We start from the raw sequence: 15,438 nt of genomic DNA on the forward strand, positions 1-15,438 counted from the left end.
AGCATCCCGCTCTTTACTTTTTAGTTTGTTTTAGTTTTGCTTGTTATTCATAACAAGTCAGAACCTAGCCTTCCTTGTTTGGGACAGAAACACGCTCCACTCCACCCTAGAACACAACATAGGTTTTCATGCTTATCTTTTTGTGTGGTCTTTATCTTTTCATAGCTGTTGTCATGCTTAGCTCTTATTTTTCATGCTTTACCTTTATAAGAGCTTTTATTTAGGTTGCTTTTGGAAGTCTCTTGAGTTATCATGCTTATCTTGTTTAGAGAGTTGGCTTGTTGCACTGAGTTGTGTGTCTTGCATGAGTAGGTAACTGAGGTTGCTATTTAAGTATAGTAGTAACTTGCAATAGTTTTGAGGTATTGATTTGAGTAATGTTTGGACTATTGGTGCCAAGGGCTTGAGCCTATTAGTGATAGGTGTTGTATTTTTGGAAATCCGTGTGTTTTTCAAAAACTAAAAAAAATAGTTGAGAACTCTAGCTACTAGATTGATCGCTAACCTCTTGAGGGGTTGGAATATATAGAGTACCCTCACGTTACGATGGGTCGAGGATGCGCAAGGATAACCAAACCCCCAAACACTCATCCTAGGGGTGCTTATCTCTTTGTGAATTTCCTGACTAGATAGAGAGTTACCGATAATAAGTGCATGAGTTCTTCGGACTAATGCGAGTATTCGATTGTTGGCACTTCCAACATCCATATTTTGCTAGCCTCTTCGGTACCGTGCTTTTCCCATTCTCATGTTGCTAGTTGGTGCAAACTTCGTCGGTGCATCCAAACCCTTGGCATGATACGCTCTGTCATCATAAGCCTCATTATATCTTTCCTCAAAACAGCCACCATACCTACCTATTAAGGCATTCCCATAGCCTTTCCGTGATACATTGACATGCAACATCCACCATCTCATGACTTTATCTTCATGTCATACATGCTTTTGCTTGATCGAGGAGCCGCATGCTAGTTGGGCCTTGCCCTTATTGTTGCTACATGACGTGCTAGTTTCATTGCATATCCTGCTACACTGGCACAGGCATATATTTGCATACATCATGATAGTTTTTCATTTGTCTTTATGTGAGTGCTTCTTATAAAGCGTGATGATATTCTTTTTATTCTTGAAAAACATAGAGTGTTGCCCTTAAGTGAGGAAAAGATCCCAAAGAGGACAAATTAAAAGATCCCAAAGAGGACAAATGAAAAGATCCCAAAGAGGACAAATGAGAGATAAATAGAAAGAGCCAAAGAGGCCACAAAAAAGAAAAAAAAGGAAAAAAAGAGAGAGAAGGGGGCAACACTACTATTCCTTTTGAAAGAACAACACTCGTACTGCATTGTTATACTTGTACTACATAGAGATTATCATTCATGCATAACTATGTGGGGATCCTCACACTATAGAACTTGGCTTGTATATTCCAATGATGAGCCTCCTCAAATGAGCTCTAGGTCTTCATGAGCAAGCAAGTTGGATGCACCCCCACTAGTTCCATTGGAGAGCTTACCTTAGCTCATATGTGCATTCGCTGCATGGCAATCCCTACTCCTCACATCATATCTATCATTTGGCTTTCTCTCGCCTATGGTTGTCCTCATTGATGTGATCCTTTCACACCTTTTTGTCTTCCTTCCCCATCATTATTCTTTTTTCCATCCTAAGTGCCAACATATCTTGCTTGCGCTCATCCATTGTATGAGTGCTCAAAATCGAAAGGGAGAGGATCATTTTGACTTGTGCCTGACTAGTGGTCTGGGGATGAGTCAAAATAAGATTCTGAAGGAGACCAAGTGTGAAGTTTTAGTAGATTGAGTTTTCAAATTAAAAAATATTGTTATGCTCTAAACCCATCTCCCACTTCCTGCATGCAAAAACCATTTGGAGACATTCGAGTCACGGACAGCGAGAGCTCTTGCACCTTTATGTTCTAACTTTGCTATTTTCAATACTAAATATAGACTCTTGCTTGTTATTGTCTTGACTTGAATTGCATATCTTACTTGCTTTATTTTGAAGTTCTTATGTGTGTGTTAGCATGTCACCATAGAAATTATTTGTGTTATCATTTACCTACTCGAGGACGAGGAGGAATTAAGCTTGAGGATTTTGATACGTCCCAAACGTATATATGATTTCTGCTTGTTCCATGATCTTTTGGGTGACATTGTTATATGTTTTGCTACACTTTTATATTTTTTTACACATATTTGGACTAATCTACTAACTCAGTACTCCCAGTGCCAGTTTCTGTCTGCTGATGTCTTTTTTGCAGGGACTTTCACCCCAATTTATAGAGTCCCGAAATCCTGAGAAAATATATAAAAAATCAGCGTGATGGAACCTTTCGGAGCACCAAAGACGAGCCAAAGGGGAGCCAGGGCTTGCCCAGGCGGCCTCCGTGCGCGGCCTGGCCCCTGGCTACGCCCACAGGTTGTCTGGGTGGGGCCCACCTCCTCTGACGCCCTCCTTTGGCCTATATTTACCCCTCCAATCGGAAACCTTCCATCATAACGAGAATCACGAATTTTTCAATCATTCCGCTGCCGCAGCGCTCCCGAGATGAGGAGCGTCAGGAGACCTCTTCCCGGCACCCTACCGGAGGGAAGATTGACCTCCGGGAGCTTCTCCACCGCCATGGACGCTTCTCGGACGTGCCATGAGTAGTCCTCCTTGGACCATGAGTCCATGACCAGTAGCTATGTGATGTTGCTATAGCGACAGAAATCTTTTGCCGTCTCTTGAGCTTGAGTTGGTTTTTCCCTTGAAGAGGAAAGGGCGATGCAGCTCAGGAGCAGTAAGTATTTCCCTCAGTTTGAGAACCAAGGTATCAGTCAAGTCTAGAGTACGTGCACAAACACAAAAGAGCTTGCACCCAACGCTATAAAGGGGTTGTCAATCCCTTCAAGATTGATTGCAAAGTGAGAACTGAAGGCAGAAAGTGCAACGAAGTAAAAGTGTAAGGCTGAAAATAAGGTTTGAAGTAGACCCGGGGGCAATAGTGTTCACTAGAGGCTTCTCTCAAAATAGCAAATATTACGGTGGGTGAACAAATTACTGTCGAGCAATTGATAGAACCGCGCAAAGACATGACAATATCTAAGGCAATGATCATACATATAGGCATCACGTCTGAGACAAGTAGATCGATACTTTCTGCATCTACTACTATTACTCCACACATCGAACGCTATCCAGCATGCATCTAGTGTATTGAGTTCATGACGAACAAAGTAACGCCTTAAGCAAGATGACATGATGTAGAGGGATAAACTCAAACCAATGATGACAACCCCATCTTTTTTACCCTTGATGGCAACAACACGATGCGTGCCTCACTACCCCTTCTGTCACTGGGTGAGGTCACCGCACGGTATGAACCAAAAACCAAGCACTTCTCCCATTGCAAGAATCATAGATCAAGTTGGCCAAACAAAACCCACAACTCGAAGAGAATTACAAGGATATGAAATCATGCATATAAGAGATCAGAAGAAACTCAAATAAGATTCATAGATAATCTGATCATAAATCCACAATTCATCGGATCTTGACAAACACACCGCAAAAGAAGATTACATCACATAGATCTCCATGAAGATCATGGAGAACTTTGTATTGAAGATCCAAGAGAGAGAAGAAGCCATCTAGATACTAGCTATGGACCCGTATGTCTATGGTGAACTACTCACGCATCATCGGAGAGGTCATGGTGTTGATGAAGAAGCCCTCTGTATCTGAATCCCCCCTCCGGCAGGGCACCAAAACGTGCCCCAGATGGGATCTTGCAGAGACAGAAGATTGCAGCGGCGGAAAAGTATTTTCGTGGATCTCTTGATTTTTTTTGGGATTTTAGGGAATATATAGGCGAAAGACCTAGGGCAGAGGAGGCCCAGGGAGCCCACAAGCCTGGGAGGCGCGGCCCCCCTGGCCGCAGCTAGGGGGCTTGTGTTGGGAAACGTAGCATGAATTCAAAAAATTTCCTACGCTTATTCAGATCTTCCTATGGAGAGACCAGCAACGAGAGAGGGGTAAGAGCATCTTCATACCTTTGAAGATCACTAAGCGGAAGCGTTGCTAGAACGCGGTTGATGGAGTCGTACTCGCAGCGATTCCGATCTAGTGCCGAACGACGGCACCTCCGCGTTCAACACACGTGCAGCCCGGTGACGTCTCCCGCACCTTGATCCAGCAAGGAGGAGGGAGAGGTTGGGGAAGAAGTCCAGCAACACGACGACGTGGTGTCGGTGGAGAGACGAGGTCTCCCGGCAGGGCTTCGCCAAGCGCCGGCAGAGAGGAGGAGGGAGAGGAGCAGGGCTGCGCCGAGAGAGAGAGATTCAACCGTGTCTCAAACAGCCCCGAACCTCATCTATATATAGGGGAAGAGGGAGGGGGCGCAGCCCTTAGATGGGGGAGGGGTGGCGGCCAGGGCAAGGGGGAGGGGTGGCGCACCCCTCTGGTGGGCCTTAGGCCCACCTAAGCAAGGGTTCCCCCCCTTCCCCTTTTTTCTGGTGCGCATGGGCTGGGTGGGGGGTGCACCAGCCCACTTAGGGGCTGGTTCCCTTCCCCACTTAGCCCATCTAGCCTACCGGGGTCGTTGCCCCCCTTCGGTGGTGCCCCGGGACCACCTCCGGTGGTCCCGGTGGTCCCGGTACGTTACCGGTGATGCCCGAAACACTTCCGGTGTCCGAAACCATCCGTCCTATATATCAATCTTTACCTCCGGACCATTCCGGAGCTCCTCGTGACGTCCGGGATCTCATCCGGGACTCCGAACAACTTTCGATAACCTCGTACAACAATTCCCTATAACCCTAGCGTCATCGAACCTTAAGTGTGTAGACCCTACGGGTTCGGGAGACAGGCAGACATGACCGAGACACCTCTCTGGCCAATAACCATCAGCGGGGTCTGGATACCCATGGTGGCTCCCACTAGCTCCACGATGATCTCATCGGATGAACCACGATGTCAAGGATTCAATCAATCCCGTATACGATTCCCTTTGTCTGTCGGTATAGAACTTGCCCAAGATTCGATCGTCGGTATACCTATACCTTGTTCATTCTCGTTACCGGTAAGTCTCTTTACTCGTTCCGTAGCACGTCATCGTGTGACTAACTCCTTAGTCACATTGAGCTCATGATGATGTTCTACCGAGTGGGCCCAGAGATACCTATCCGTCACACGGAGTGACAAATCCCGATCTCGATTCGTGCCAACCCAACAGACACTTTCGGAGGTACCCGTAGTGCACCTTTATAGTCACCCAGTTACGTTGTGACGTTTGATACACCCAAAGCACTCCTACGGTATCCGGGAGTTGCACAATCTCACGGTCGAAGGAAAAAATTCTTGACATTAGAAAAGCATTAGCATACGAACAATACAATCTAGTACTAGGCTTAGGATTGGGTCTTGTCCATCAGATCATTCCCCAAATGATGTGATCCCGTTATCAATGACATCTAATGCCCATGATCAGGAAACCATGATCATCTATTGACTAACGAGCTAGCCAACTAGAGGCTTGCTAGGGACACATTGTGATCTATTCATTCACACATGTATCACTGTTTCGTGTTAATACAATTATAGCATGAACGATAGACGATTATCATGAACAAGGAAATATGATAATAACCATTTTATTATTGCCTCTAGGGCATATTTCCAATAGTCTCCCACTTGCACTAGAGTCAATAATCTAGTTACATTGTGATGTATCGAACACCCATAGCATTATGGTGCTAATCATGTTTTGCTCGTGGAAGAGGTTTAGTCAACGGGTCTGCAATATTCAGATCCGTGTGTACTTTACAAATATCTATCACTCCACTCTGGACATGGTCCTGGATGGAGTTGTAGCGGCGCTTGATGTGCTTCGTCTTCCGGTGAAACCTGGGCTCCTTGGCTATGGCAATGGCTCCAGTGTTATCACAGAAGAGTGTCATAGGACCCGACGCGCTTGGAACCACTCCAAGGTCGGTGATGAGCTCCTTCATCCAAATTCCTTCATGAGCCGCTTCTGAAGCAGCTATGTACTCCGCTTCACATGTAGATGCTGCCACGACTTCTTGCTTGCTGCTGCACCAGCTCACTGCCCCACCATTCAACACATACACATATCCGGTCTGTGACTTAGAGTCATCCGGATCTGTGTCGAAGCTAGCGTCGACGTAACCCTTTACGACGAGCTCTTCGTCACCTCCATAAACGAGAAACATTTCCTTAGTCCTTTTCAGGTACTTAAGGATATTCTTGACCGCTGTCCAGTGTTCCGCACCGGGATTACTTTGGTACCTCCCTACCAAGCTTATGGCAAGGTTTATATCAAGTCTGGTACACAGCATGGCATACATTAGAGAGCCCACGGCTGAAGCGTAGGGGACAGAACTCATCTTCTCTCTATCTGCTGCCGTGGTCGGTGACTGAGTCTTACTCAATCTCATACCTTGCAAAACTGGCAAGAACCCTTTCTTTGAGTTTTCCATATTGAACTTCTTCAATATCTTGTCAAGGTATGTACTTTGCGAAAGACCTATGAGGCGTCTCGATCTATCTCTATAGATCTTGATGCCTAATATGTATGCAGCTTCTCCAAGGTCCTTCATTGAAAAACTCTTGTTCAAATAGGCCTTTATGCTCTCCAACATCTCTATATTATTCCCCATCAATAATATGTCATCTACATATAGTACGAGGAAAGCTACAGAGCTCCCACTCACTTTCTTGTACAGACAGGCTTCTCCGTAAACCTGTATGAACCCAAACGCTTTAATCACTTCATTAAAGCGAATGTTCCAACTCCGAGATGCTTGCACCAGCCCATAGATGGAGCGATGGAGCTTGCATACTTTGTTAGCACCCTTAGGATCGACAAAACCTTCTGGTTGCATCATATACAACTCTTCTTTAAGGTTCCCGTTAAGGAACGCTGTTTTGACGTCCATTTGCCAAATTTCATAATCATAAAAGGCGGCAATTGCTAACATGATTCAGACTGATTTCAGCTTCGCTACGGGAGAGAAAGTCTCTTCGTAGTCAACTCCTTGAATTTGTCGAAAAACCCTTTGCGACAAGTCGAGCTTTGTAAACGGTTACATTACCATTTGCATCAGTCTTCTTCTTGAAGATCCATTTATTTTCTATGGTTCGCCGGTCATCGGGCAAGTCCACCAAAGTCCATACTTTGTTCTCATACATGGATCCTATCTCGGATTTCATGGCCTCAAGCCATTTGTTGGAATCCGGGCTCGCCATTGCTTCTTTATAGTTCGAAGGTTCACCGTTGTCTAACAACATGATTTCCATCACAGGGTTGCCGTACCACTCTGGTGCGGAGCGTGCCCTTGCGGACCTTCACGGTTCAGTAGTAACTTGATCCGAAGCTTCATGATCATCATCATTAAATTCCTCTTCAGTCGGTGTAGGCGCCACAGGAACAGCTTCCCGCGCTACGCTACTATCCTGTTCGAGAGGGGGTGTAATTACCTCATCAAGTTCTACCTTCCTCCCACTTACTTCTTTCGAGAGAAACTTTTTCTCTAGAAAGGATCCGTTCTTGGCAACAAAGGTTTTACCTTCGGATCTAAGATAGAAGGTATACCCAATAGTTTCCTTAGGGTATCCTATGAATATGCATTTCTCCGCTTTGGGTTCGAGCTTTTATGGTTGAAGTTTCTTCACATAAGTATCGCAGCCCCAAACTTTAAGAAACGACAACTTAGGTTTCTTGCCAAACCATAGTTCATACGGTGTCGTCTCAACGGATTTAGACGGTGCCCTATTTAAAGTGAATGCAGCAGTTTCCAATGCGTATCCCCAAAATGATAGCGGTAAGTCGGTGAGAGACATCATAGATCGTACCATATCTAATAAAGTGCGATTACGACGTTCAGACACTCCATTGCGCTGCGGTGTGCCAGGCGGCGTCAGTTGTGAAACGATTCCACACTTCCTTAGGTGTGTGCCAAACTCGTGACTGAAATATTCTCCTCCACGATCAGATCGTAGACATTTAGTTTTTCTGTCACGTTGATTCTCAACCTCACTCTGAAATTCCTTGAACTTTTCAAACGTCTCAGATTTGTGCTTCATCAAGTAGATATACCCATACCTACTCAAATCATCGGTGAGAGTGAGAACATAATGATAACCACCGCGAGCTTCGACGTTCATTGGACCACACACATCAGTATGTATTATTTCCAATAAGTCGGTTGCTCTCTCCATTATTCCTGAGAATGGAGTCTTAGTCATCGTGCCCATGAGGCACGGTTCGCATGTGTCAAATGATTCAAAGTCAAGAGACTCTAATAGTCCATCAGTATGGAGCTTCTTCATGCGCTTAACGCCGATATGACCAAGGCGGCAGTGCCACAAGTATGTGGGACTATCATTATCAACTTTGCATCTTTTGGTACTCACACTATGAATATGTGTAACATCACGATCGAGATTCATCAAGAATAAACCATTCACCAGCGGAGCATGACCATAAAACATATCACTCATATAAATAGAACAACCATTATTCTCTGACTTAAATGAGTAGCCGTCTCGCATTAAGCAAGACCCTGATACAATGTTCATGCTTAATGCTGGTACTAAATAACAATTATTAAGGTTTAAAACTAATCTCGATGATAGATGTAGAGGTAGCGTGCCGACGGCGATCACATCGACCTTTGAACCATTCCCGACGCGCATCGTCACCTCGTCCTTGGCCAGTCTCCGCTTATTCCGCAGTTCCTGCTTTGAGTTGCAAATGTGAGCAACATCACCGGTATCAAATACCCAGGAGCTACTACGAGCGCTGGTAAGGTACACATCAATAACATGTATATCAAATATACCTCTAACGTTGCCGGCCTTCTTGTCCGCTAAGTATTTGGGGCAGTTCCGCTTCCAGTGACCCTTTCCCTTGCAATAGAAGCACTCAGTCTCAGGCTTGGGTCCGTTCTTTTTCTTCTTCCCGGCATCTGGCTTACCGGGCGCGGCAACAGCTTTGTCGTCTTTCTTGAAGTTCTTCTTACCCCTGCCTTTCTTGAAACTAGTGGTCTTGTTGACCATCAACACTTGATGCTCCTTCTTGATTTCTACTTCTGCAGACTTGAGCATCGAGTACAACTCGGGAATGGTTTTCTCCATCCCTTGCATGTTGTAGTTAAGCACAAAGCCTTTGTAACTTGGTGGGAGAGACTGGAGGATTATGTCAATGGTAGCATCATCCGGAAGTTCGACTCCAAGTGAAGTCAGACGACCGTGTAACCCAGACATTTTGAGTATGTGCTCACTGACAGAACTGTTCTCCTCCATCTTATAGCTGAAGAACTTGTCGGAGACTTCATATCTCTCGACACGGGCATGAGCTTGAAAAACTAGCTTCAGCTCTTGGAACATCTCATATGCCCCGTGTTGCTCAAAACGTCTTTGGAGCCCCGTTTCTAAACTGTATAACATGCCACACCTGACCAGAGAGTAGTCATCACTCCGCGCTTGCCAGACGTTTAGAATGTCCTGGGCTGCTGCGAGAGCGGGAGGGTCACCTAGCGACGCATTAAGGACATAAGCCTTTTTACTTGCTTCAAGGATGAGCTTCAGGTTGCGAACCCAGTCCGCATAGTTGCTACCATCATCTTTCAGCTTGTTTTTCTCTAGGAATGCGTTGAAGTTGAGGTTGACGTTGGACATCTACTATATTTGTAAAGACAACTTTTAGTCTAAGTTCATGACAATTAAGTTCATTTAATCAAATTAAGTATGAACTCCCACTCAAATCGACATCCCTCTAGTCATCTAAGTGATACTTAATCCATGTTGACTAACCCGTGTCCGATCATCACGTGAGACGGACTAGTCACCATGGTGAGCAACTTCATGTTGATCGTATTCAACCATACGACTCATGTTCGACCTTTCGGTCTCTTGTATTAGAGGTCATGTTTGTACATGCTAAGCTCGTCGAGTCAACCTAAGTGTTTCGCGTGTGTAAATCTGGCTTACACCCGTTGTATGCGAACGTTAGAATCTATCACACCCGATCATCACGTGGTGCTTCGAGACAACGAACCTTCGCAACGGTGCACACTTAGGGGAATACGTTCTTGAAATTTTAAGAAGGATCATCTTATTATGCTACCGTCGTTTTAAGCAACAAGATGTAAAACATGATAAACATCACAATGCAATCATATAGTGACATGATATGGCCATTATCATCTTTGCTCTTTCGATCTCCATCTTAAGGCATTGCATGATCATCATCGTCACCGGCGTGACACCATGATCTCCATCATCATGATCTCCATCATCGTGTCTCCGTGAAGTCGTCACGTCAACTACTACTATCACTACTACTATAGCTAACCGTTAGCAATGAAGTAAAAGTAGTAAGCACATGGCGTTGCATCTCATACAATAAATTAAGACAACTCCTATGGCTCCTGCCGGTTGTCATACTCATCGACATGCAAGTTGTGAAACCTATTACAATAACATGATCATCTCATACATCATACATGCAACATCACAACTTTGGCCATATCACATCACATGTCAAACCCTGCAAAAACAAGTTAGACGTCCTCTAATTGTTGTTGCAAGTTTTACGTGGCTGATTTGGGTTTCTAGCAAGAACGCCTTCTTACCTACGTGACAGCCACAACGATGATATGCCAAAGCTATTTACCCTTCATAAGGACCCTTTTCATCAAATCCAATCCGACTAGAGTAGGAGAGACACACACCCGCTAGCCACCTTTATGCACGATGTGCATGTCTGTCGGTGGAACCAGTCTCACGTAAGCGTACGTGTAAGGTCGGTCCGGGCCGCTTCATCCCACAATACCTCCGGAAAAGAATAAGACTAGTAACGGCAAGCAAATTGACAAACCATCGCCCACAACTTTTGTGTTCTACTCGTGCATAGAATCTACGCATAGAAAACCTGGCTCGGATGCCACTGTTGGGAAACGTAGCATGAATTCAAAAAAATTCCTACGCTTATTCAGATCTTCCTATGGAGAGACCAGCAACGAGAGAGGGGTAAGAGCATATTCGTACCTTTGAAGATCGCTAAGCGGAAGCGTTGCTAGAACGCGGTTGATGGAGTCGTACTCGCAGCGATTCCGATCTAGTGCCGAACGACGGCACCTCCGCGTTCAACACACGTGCAGCCCGGTGACGTCTCCCGCACCTTGATCCAGCAAGGAGGAGGGAGAGGTTGGGGAAGAAGTCCAGCAACACGACGGCGTGGTGTCGGTGGAGAGATGAGGTCTCCCGGCAGGGCTTCGCCAAGCGTCGGCACAGAGGAGCAGGGCTGCGCCGAGAGAGAGAGATTCAACCGTGTCTCAAACAGCCCCGAACCTCATCTATATATAGGGGAAGAGGGAGGGGGCGCAGCCCTTAGGGTTCCCACCCCTAAGGGGTGCGGCAGCCCTTAGATGGGGGAGGGGTGGCGGCCAGGGCAAGGGGGAGGGGTGGCGCACCCCTCTGGTGGGCCTTAGGCCCACCTAAGCTAGGGTTCCCCCCTTCCCCTTTTTTCTGGTGCGCATGGGCTGGGTGGGGGGTGCACCAGCCCACTTAGGGGCTGGTTCCCTTCCCCACTTAGCCCATCTAGCCTCCCGGGGTCGTTGCCCCCCTTCGGTGGTGCCCCGGGACCACCTCCGGTGGTCCCGGTGGTCCCGGTACGTTACCGGTGATGCCCGAAACACTTCCGGTATCCGAAACCATCCGTCCTATATATCAATCTTTACCTCCGGACCATTCCGGAGCTCCTCGTGACATCCGGGATCTCATCCGGGACTCCGAACAACTTTCGATAACCTCGTACAACAATTCCCTATAACCCTAGCGTCATCGAACCTTAAGTGTGTAGACCCTACGGGTTCGGGAGACAGGCAGACATGACCGAGACACCTCTCTGGCCAATAACCATCAGCGGGGTCTGGATACCCATGGTGGCTCCCACTAGCTCCACGATGATCTCATCGGATGAACCATGATGTCAAGGATTCAATCAATCCCGTATACGATCCCCTTTGTCTGTCGGTATAGAACTTGCCCGAGATTCGATCGTCGGTATACCTATACCTTGTTCAATATCGTTACCGGTAAGTCTCTTTACTCGTTCCGTAGCACGTCATCGTGTGACTAACTCCTTAGTCACATTGAGCTCATGATGATGTTCTACCGAGTGGGCCCAGAGATACCTCTCCGTCACACGGAGTGACAAATCCCGATCTCGATTCGTGCCAACCCAACAGACACTTTCGGAGGTACCCGTAGTGCACCTTTATAGTCACCCAGTTACGTTGTGACGTTTGATACACCCAAAGCACTCCTACGGTATCCGGGAGTTGCACAATCTCACGGTCGAAGGAAAAGATACTTGACATTAGAAAAGCATTAGCATACGAACAATACGATCTAGTGCTAGGCTTAGGATTGGGTCTTGTCCATCACATCATTCCCCAAATGATGTGATCCCGTTATCAATGACATCTAATGCCCATGATCAGGAAACCATGATCATCTATTGACTAACGAGCTAGCCAACTAGAGGCTTGCTAGGGACACATTGTGATCTATTCATTCACACATGTATTACTGCTTCCTGTTAATACAATTATAGCATGAACGATAGACGATTATCATGAACAAGGGAATATGATAATAACCATTTTATTATTGCCTCTAGGGCATATTTCCAACAGCTTGTGGGGTCCCTGGTGACCCTCTGCCTTGGTTCTCAAGTCTCCCGATCGTCTTCTGTTTCGGAAAAAATCTTTTCAGAAGTTTTATTCCGTTTGGAATCCATTTAAAATCCTCCTCTAAAAAGGGTCGAAAACACGGAAAAAACAGGAACTCACACTTGGCACTGAGTTAATAAGTTAGTCCCAAAAAAGATATAAAAGGCATACAAAACATCCAAAGTTTGACAAGATAATAGCATGAAACCATCAAAAATTATAGATACGTTGGAGACGTATCAAGCATCCCCAAGCTTAACTCCTGCTCGTCCTCGAGCAGGGAAGTGATAAAGACTGAATTTTTGATGTGGAATGCTGCCTAGCATAATTATCCTTTGTAACTTCTTTCATGTGACATGAATGTTCAGATCCGTAAGATTCAAAACAATAGTTTGCTATTGACATGAAAACAATAATACTTCAAGCAAACTAGCAAGGTAATCATGAACTTTCGAAATAACAGGGCCAAAGAAAATTATCCCTACAAAATCATATAGTCTGGCTATGCTCCATCATCCCCACACAACTAATTTAAATCATGCACAACCCCGGTATTGGCCAAGTAATTGTTTTCGCACTCTTACTTTCTCAAACCTTTTTCAACTATCATGCAATACATGAGCGTGAGCCATGGATATAGCACTAAAGCTGGAATAGAGTGTGGTGGTTGTTGTGAGACAAAAAAAGGAGGAGATGGTCACATGGACTCGGCGTATCAAACGGTTATGGAGATGCCCATTAATAGATATCAATGTGAATGAGTAGGGATTGCCATACAAAGGATGCACGAGAGCTATAAGTATGTGAAATCTCAAAAGGAGAAGTAGTGGGTATGCATCCAACTTGCTTGCTCATGAAGACCTAGGGCAATTTGAGGAAGCCCATCATCGGAATATACAAGCCAAGTTATATAATAAAGATTCCCACTAGCATATGGTGGTGATGAAACGAGAGGCTCTCAATCATGAAGAACATGGTGCTATTATGAAGCACAAGTGTGGAAAAATATAGTAGCATTGTCCCTTCTCTCTTTTTCTCTCTTTTTTTGGGCTCTTTGGCCTCCTTTTTTTATTTGAGCTCTTTGGCCTCTCTTTTTTTATTTCCTCACATGGGACAATGCTCTAATAATGATGATCATCACACTTTTATTTACTCACAGCTCAAAGCTTAGAACGATGATGACTCTATAGGAAATGCCTCCGGCAGTGTACCGGGATGTGCAATGATCTAGCTTGGCGTATGACGTTGAAACATCTCGCTAGCTATCTTACGATCATGCAATGGCAATATGAGAGTGATGGCACAAGTCATGAGACGGAACGGTGGGAGTTGTATGGCAATATATCTTGGAATGGCTATGAAAATGCCATAGTAGGTAAGTATGGTGGCTGTTTTGAGGAAGGCATATGGTCGGTTTGTGCACCGGCGAAAATTGTGCGATACTAGAGAGTCTAGCAATGGTGGAAGCTGAAAGTGCATATATACCATGGACTCACATTAGTCATGAAGAACTCACATACTTGTTGCGAAAGTTTTTATTAGTAATCGAAACAAAGTGCTAAATGCATACTCCTAGGGGAAGGGTTGGTAGGTTTTAACCATCGCGCGATCCCGACCGCAATACAAAGGATGACAATCAATAGATCAATTATGCTCTGACTTCATAACATAGCGGTTCACCATATGTGCATGTTACGGGAATCACTAACTTCAACACAAGTATTTCTAGATTCACAACACCCTACTAACATAACTCTTAATATTACCAAATCCATGTCTCAAAACTAATTGAGAGGAATCAAACTTCTCTTTCTACTCAATGCACATGAAGATGGAAGTTTTTGTATCCTATTTGGGTACCTATCACCTTTGGGACTACTTTCATAGCACAAGCCAACTACCAAGTCACACACCGCCGTGCTCTAAAAGATCTAAGTGAAGCACATAGAGCAAAATTATCTAGCTCAAAAGATATAAGTGAAGCACAATGAGCATTCTAGAAACATCACGATTAGTGTGTGTCTCTCTCAAAAGGTGTGCAGCAAGGATGATTGTGACACAACAAAAAGAAAACACTCCTACGATACAAGACGCTCCAAGCAAAACACATATCATGTGGTGAATAAAAATATAGCTCCAAGTAATGTTACTGATGGATTGAAGACGAAAGAGGGGATGCCTTCCTGGGGCATCCCCAAGCTTAGGCTTTTTGGTGTACTTGAACTTGGCTTGGGATGCCTTTGGAATCCCCAAGCTTGAGCTCTTTCCACTCTTTATCCCTTTGTCCATGAGAACATCACCCAAAACTTGAAAACTTCACAACACAAAACTTAAACAGAAGCTCGTGATATCATTAGCACAAGAAAACAAACTACCACCTCTTTAGGTACTGTAGCAAACTTGAATTCTATTTATATTGGTGTTAGATTATTGTATTCTCACTTTTCCATGGATAGTACCCCCCCCCCCCCCCCCCCGATACTATACATAGTTTCATCAAAACAAGCAACCAACTCAACAAAAACAGAATCTGTCAAAAACAGACCAGTCTGTAGCAATCTGTATGATTCGTATACTTCTGTTACCTCAAAAATTCTGAAACATTACGACTGCCTGGGCAAAAGGCATATCAATCAGCATCAAAAAGAATCAACTCAAAATATCTTTCTGAATAAAAATG

This window comes from Hordeum vulgare, chromosome 3H, assembly GCF_904849725.1.
Source record: "Hordeum vulgare subsp. vulgare chromosome 3H, MorexV3_pseudomolecules_assembly, whole genome shotgun sequence".
NCBI lineage: Eukaryota > Viridiplantae > Streptophyta > Magnoliopsida > Poales > Poaceae > Hordeum > Hordeum vulgare.